Source organism: Mandrillus leucophaeus, unplaced genomic scaffold, assembly GCF_000951045.1.
Source record: "Mandrillus leucophaeus isolate KB7577 unplaced genomic scaffold, Mleu.le_1.0 Scaffold1147, whole genome shotgun sequence".
Taxonomy (NCBI): domain Eukaryota; kingdom Metazoa; phylum Chordata; class Mammalia; order Primates; family Cercopithecidae; genus Mandrillus; species Mandrillus leucophaeus.
The window spans coordinates 166,767-173,388 of NW_012099732.1; the positions used below are offsets into that span (position 1 = coordinate 166,767).

Here is a 6,622-nt window from a genome sequence, read left to right on the forward strand (position 1 = left end):
ACATTTATAAGGGCATTAATCCCATTCATAAGGGGGCTAAAATCCCCTGATGATCCAATTACCTTCAAATACCACCAGGTTGGGGGTTAGGATTTTAACCTGTGTATTTTGGGGGGACACAGACATGCAGTTCACAACACATCACATCGCCAGGTATACTCTCTTTCAGTCCAGGGATAAACCTGAGATTCAGATAATCCTCAATCCTTAGTTCAGCTTGGACCTCTGAATTCTGCTACTTTTAAGGAGATGTAGCTCAGTTTATACTCTTGCCCTATACTCAGGCGTCAATCATTTCTACAATCAGAGCTGAAAGGCTAATAAAAGGTGGGTCTGGCTTCCTCACTGAGCACTGTTAAGATTAGAAGAATGCTACCCGGGCCGTCCACCAAGGACTCTGGGCTCAGGCCCTTTCTTACCTTCACTGCCTCAGTTCTTATTTCTATTTTGATGAAGACTTCCGCTTCACCAACTTCCCTTTGGTGAGATGTTGCAGACTTTTTTCCTCAGCTCTCCTTCTTAACACATCTGAAAAGGCAGTGTTGGGAGCTTTCTAGAGCCCACAATATGCTCCTTAAAAGCGGTGGCTCATGCCTGTAATCCCAGCACTTTGGAAGGCTGAGGTGGGCAGAACACCTGAGGTCAGGAGTTCAAGACCAGTCTGGCCAACATGGTGAAACCCCGTCTCTACTAAAATTACAAAAACATTAGCCGGGTGTGGTGGCACACGCCTGTAATCCCAGCTACTTGGGAGGCTGAGGCAGGAGAATCACTTGAGCCCAGGAGGCAGCTGTGTCAGTGAGCTGAGATCGCACCATTGCATTCCAGCTTGGGTGACAGTGAGACTCCATCTCAAAAATAAATAAATAAAGCTTTGTTTTTTATGGTTCAACAACATCTGTGTGGTATATTTTTCTGTTTCTAAAATCTATTTTTGTGCATATCTTAGATTTTTGCAGAAATGAAATTTCAAGATCTGGCTTTCCTCTGGCATCTGAAACTGGGGGATTTGATATATACATTTCAGAAAATGATCAGTGAAGAACATATTTGAAAAAAAGCTCCTGTAGCCATGTTCTTTCATTTTAAGGTGAATGATTTGCAGTTGGAATAACCAACCACAAGGAGGTGTGCTTCTTTTCACCTAAATTTCGTTAAATAAACTAACAAGTACAATACATATGGTTTATTCTGGCTTTTGTTTTTATTTAAAATGACCAATGAATAAAATTATACAACATGGATGTAGCATTTTAAAGTTACCTCCTTCAATTATAAAATTGACTTAACAATATTTTGTACACCTACAAGGTGCAAGGCACACTGCTGGGCTGTTTGTTAACAGCATACTATACTCTATGTCTTCACAAGTCATTTGCACAGAAAGGTGTTTGAAATTCTGTGTGATTTGTTAAAATCAGTAATTCCAGATGGGTTTACTTCAAACAAGTGATACAATGATAGAGGCAGGAGGCAGAGAAATTTTAGGCAGAAAAGGGAGGGTCCCTGACAAAACCCCACCCTCAAGCCAAAAAGCCTGAAACCACAGCCCAAAGTGAGAACTTCTCTCCCTTTTGTCTGCTCAAATGTTGCTTTTTCCTAAACTACTCATGGCCCACCCTGCCCGCCATCCTGTGCTATGAAGGCCACAGACTCAGCCAGCAGAGAGGAGAAGCAACTGGACGTGAGGGACTATGGCTGAATGTCAGAGAGAAGTGGATTGATTTCAGAGGGACATTTTGACGGTGTAACTTTGGAGAAAAATCCAGCCAGAGATGACAGGACTTCAGGGGAAGATTACCTACCCAGCCCATCCCCTTTTCTGCTCTCCTTCCTGCTGAAAGCCACTTTCACTGGAAATAAAATATCCCACATTTACCATCCTTCAATTCTTTTGTGTAACCTCATTTTTCCTGGATGCAGGACAAGAGCTCAGGAGCCATGAGTGCAGATACAAAAGGCTGTGACACTGGCCCTTTACTCTTGCTGGTGGAGGGCAGCTGCCTCATGCGAAAAGGACAAAGGGCCCACTGAGCTGTTTACATTTAAGCCACCTACGGATGGCAGAGCTAAAAGGGCACTGTAACACATCCTCTGAGGCTTTGGGAGTCACAGGCAGCCCCTCAGTCACTGCTGCAGGGCCCTGCACAGAGTTTGCTCCTGCTGGAGCCCAAAAGTGCTCACCCTGACTCCTGCATCCTCTCACCTGCATGCTCCCTCCCATGAGGGGTGGAACACAGTGTGTCCAAGTGAGTGGAGTTTGATCCCACCAGCGCTGAAGCAGCTGGGTTGTTCCAGTGCTGGTGCACTCCAGTCCTCACCCTTGTTCACTTGTGTGCTCCCTCCCGTGAGGAGTTGTGGGCAGCAGGCTGAATAAACAAGGAACCTCTGTCGTGGGTCCCATGAAGGGGTCAGGGCAATATCCTGCTTCAATAGTCCTTCAAAAAGTAACTACCGCATCATCTATTTTTTGATAAGGAATTTAAATATTAAAATATGTTAATGACATCAGTTCAATGTCTACGGATCTCACACCACATAGTCCAAACTTCCTCAGATAGAAATATTTTCACTGCTCAAAAATTCTGCCACACTGGGAAATAAAGGAGTAGACATGGGCTGAGATTTGAAAATCTATTACCTGTATTTTTTTTTTTTTGTCATAGAATATGATTATAAACCTCAACTTTATTATTGACTTAAACAAGGTCACTGAAGCATTTCACGAAGAGTTCCTGATAATGGTCTACCAGATATCTAGGACTAGATACTATTTAGTAGCTGAAAATGACGGCAGAAAATATATGGGCAGCAATAGAAAAAGAATGTGACTAAACATTTTTGGCAATTTGATATAAAATATTTAGATTTTTAAAAAAATCTGTGTAAATGGATGAATAGTTTGGATTTTAGGGAAAAAATAGGCTCAGTTCAATTAGAGACTGAACTGTAACAAAATAAATCAGAATCAATGGTGGCAAGTTTTATATACTATTTTAATAGCATAGAAAACAAAACCAAAAAAAAACTATTACCTATTGGTGAAACAACTGATGGACCATCTAATAACTTTTAAATCCCTGACGCTGCTTCCTTACAAATTTTAAGTTTGGCCTCAAGGTTTCTCAACACACAGTGAACTGTAACCTAACTGGATGTGTAAACAGGCTGTAACCTACTCTTATACCAATCACAGTGTTGCAGACAATCAAAGGCAGCCAACTGTTAAAACCCTCTTCAAGTAAGGTAAACACCAAGCTGTAACCAATCCAGCTGTTTGTGTACCTCATTTTCTTTTCCTATAATTTATTTGCCTTTTTTGTCCATAATTCTTTGATCATGTGGCAGCACTGGAGTCTCTTTGAACCTGTTATGGTTGGGAGAGGGACTCAATTCACAAATTGTTTTTTGCTTATTTTAATTTGTCTAACATTTTTCTTTTGACACAATGAACTCTGATTCTGCCAGGTGTTTCTGGGAAAAATTGTTTTCCAGAAAACACAATGAATGTTTTTGATAATTTGCTACTACAAGTACGTCTGGAGTTGGTTCCTTCCGGTGGGTTCTTGGTCTCGCTGACTTCAAGAATGAAGCCTCGGACCTTCACGGTGAGTGTTACAGCTCTTCAAGGTAGCATGGACCCAAAGAGTGAGCAGCAGCAAGATTTACTGTGAAGAGTGAAAGAACAAAGCTTATGGAAGGGGACCCCAGTGAGTTGCTGCGGCTGGCTGGGGTGGCCAGCTTTTATTCCCTTATTTGTCCCCACCCACATCCTGCTGATGGGTCCATTTTACAGGGTGCTGATTGGTCCATTTTACAGAGTGCTGATTGGTGTGTTTACAATCCTTTAGCTAGACACAGAGCACTGATTGGTTTGTTTTTACAGAGTGCTGATTGGTGCATTTACAATCCTTTAGCTAGACAGAAAAGTTCTCCAAGTCCCCACTCAACCCAGGAAGTCCAGCTGGCTTCGCCTCTCACAAGCAAAGTTACGCTTCTGATCTTCTAATACAGCCTTCTGTGAAGGTCTGAGATGCTCCTACATTTCTAGTCTCATGGAATCTCATCTTTTTTAATCTGAAAACAAAATGGAAATGTTTTTGCCTCAACTTGTTTTTTTTCTTAACCAAATAGGATTCCTTATCGTAAAAATAACTGGGAAAATGGTGGCTCCAATTATGTTTTCACAAAAAATTGTAGCTTAAGTGAAATGCAAATGTTCATAAAGTCGTTTTCTTATTACTAAAATAATTTATATACCATTGTGATGATTCACTGATTTAATTAATGAATTCATAGGAAAAATAAAATCAAAGCTTATGGAATAAGCCTTGAATTTTTCGGTATCAGTTTTGATTGCATATCCACAAATTATAGATGAGGCTGGATTTTGTAAAAAAAAAAAAAAAAAAAAAAAGAACTGTGTCGTATCTACAGTGTAATGAATAAACAACGTGAACAGAAACTTCATAGAGAAGTATAGGTGCCCAATGAAAATATGAAAAGATTCACCTCATTAGGAATTAGAAAATAAAAAAATGAAAGCAAGGCAATATTATTGACATACATTTACTTGAAATTATCAACAAAATAACTGGTGAAACTGACAGGATTACAAATTATCAGATTATTGTTTATTTGTAAGAGATAATTGCTCCTAAAATATTTTCTGAAATAAAGAAGATTATGAAAAATAGTAAGAAACCTGAATTGATATTTTGTAACTATGTGTTCCCACTTTGGACAGTTTCCATTTTTTAAAATATTCTGAGGTCATTTACATTTTATTTTATAATCATAATCCCATAATTGATGTCTTAGTTTTGTTTGAATGGATTAAAATTTCAATGACAGTTTTCATTTTTCCCATTAATACCTTTATTGTTGAGTTATTTACTTTGATTACTCTTGATTGAGTGGACGTGTTGCCCAAGGATTTTTAAAAAGCGTTCTTGGGTATTATATTTTTTGAGTTTTTGCTGATTTAGGAGAATCATGACCCACTACTTCGCTGTATGTAATATTATGGGGTCACGCTTTTGTTCTCAGCCTTTCTTACGTACTGCACATTGCCACCTGCTGGCATCAGATGCCACTGAGGAGTCTTAAGGCCACTATCATCATTCCCTGATTTTTATGCCTGGGTGTGAATATAATTCTTTATCCTTGATGTTTAGCAACTTTACCAGGATATAAGTTGGTATTAACTGCTCCTTGTCAATTTTTTCTACCAAGGACTCTCCAGCCTCACTTCTCATCACCTCCTTCTTTGCTGGAGGCACACCTGTCTTGCCAACTACTTGCGCTTCCGTGAACTCATTATGCTTCCTCATATCCCTGTGGCTTGTCAGAGGCAAGTGAAATTTCCTCATGCTCTACTCCCACTCTTGTCATTTACTGCCACTATTCTAGCAGATTTATCTCCAGCATCTTCTCAGTGAGACTTACTAGAGCACACTCCCAAGGTGACACAACTACTTTCCCCTTCCACCTTTGAAATGATACATATCCTTAGTATTACAGGGAATTATCACTCATATTTAAAACTCTCCTACCCAGGACTGTAAGCTCCAAGGAAAGGGACGTGTAACTTACATCCACTTAATGATGCAAGCAATTTAAAGCCAAGAGTTCTTGTTGGCAAGAATTGGGAAAGTTAGATGGACAGTATACAGACAATTACCCAGCGGCCAGTAAACAGGAAAAGTGATAACAGTTCGAATGTTCTGACCAGGCGGATATTCCAAGTCTTTAAGAAACACTAATCATATACCTATGAAAGAAAAATATCTTGGGCCTCACTAATCATATACCTGTGAAAGAAAAATATCTTGGGCCCCTTCAAACTGGGAATTGCCCAGGGCAAATCTGCCTCCTGTTCTATTCAAGTCATCTCTTTTGCTCACCGAGATAGATGCATATTCTGATTGCCTCCTTTAGAAAGACTATCAGAAACTCAAAAGAATACTACCATCTGTGTATTACCTACCTGTGACCTGGAAGTCCCCAGTTGGGGGGGGCGGGGCTTGCTTTTAGTTGTCTCTGCCTTTCTGGAAGGAACTAATGTACTTTTTACATATTGACTGATGTCTCCTGTCTCCCTAAAATGTATAAAACTAAGCTGCGCCCCGACCACCCTGGGCACATATCCTCAGGACTTCCTTAGGCTGTGTCAAGGGCATGTCCTCAAAGTTGGCAAAATAAACCTTCTAAATTAACTGAGACCTGTCTCAAATTTTCGAGGTTCACATACCGTAGGTAAGTGTCGGAAGCCTACAGGTGAGCGAGTGGAAAAACATGAAGGCCCCTGCAAGGTTATTAGCTAAGCCTCCATAACGCAGGCGGCAAGTGTCCACGGGAGTCTGGCCTCTGCTCGCCTACACCACGACCTCCTTCCTGGGGAGGACATACATGGTCAACCCTTTCTCCATTTCCATACTGATTGCTCGCTCTCACCGCCAAGACCCATCTGAGAAGCAACATTAACCCACGCGTAGAACAGTCCGCCAGAGTGAAACAGCTAGAGCCGGGCGCGGGGCGGAGCTAGTTGTGCGCATGCTCCGTGAAGGAGTAGGCGGGGGCCGAGCGCCCTCCGGTTGCGCCTGCGCTCCGGCTAGGACCC

The 6,622-nt window shown here is 41.1% G+C and overlaps 1 long non-coding RNA gene across 1 annotated transcript; it reads right to left on the bottom strand.

The window, feature by feature from the left end:
- Window positions 1-1,182: 1,182 nt before the first annotated feature.
- LOC105552111 lies at window positions 1,183-6,557 on the bottom strand. Its single transcript, XR_001007948.1, has 3 exons — window positions 6,254-6,557; window positions 3,286-4,077; window positions 1,183-2,463 (listed from the first exon to the last, which is right to left on the bottom strand). It is a non-coding gene; the product is annotated as an uncharacterized LOC105552111 (long non-coding RNA).
- Window positions 6,558-6,622: the final 65 nt, after the last annotated feature.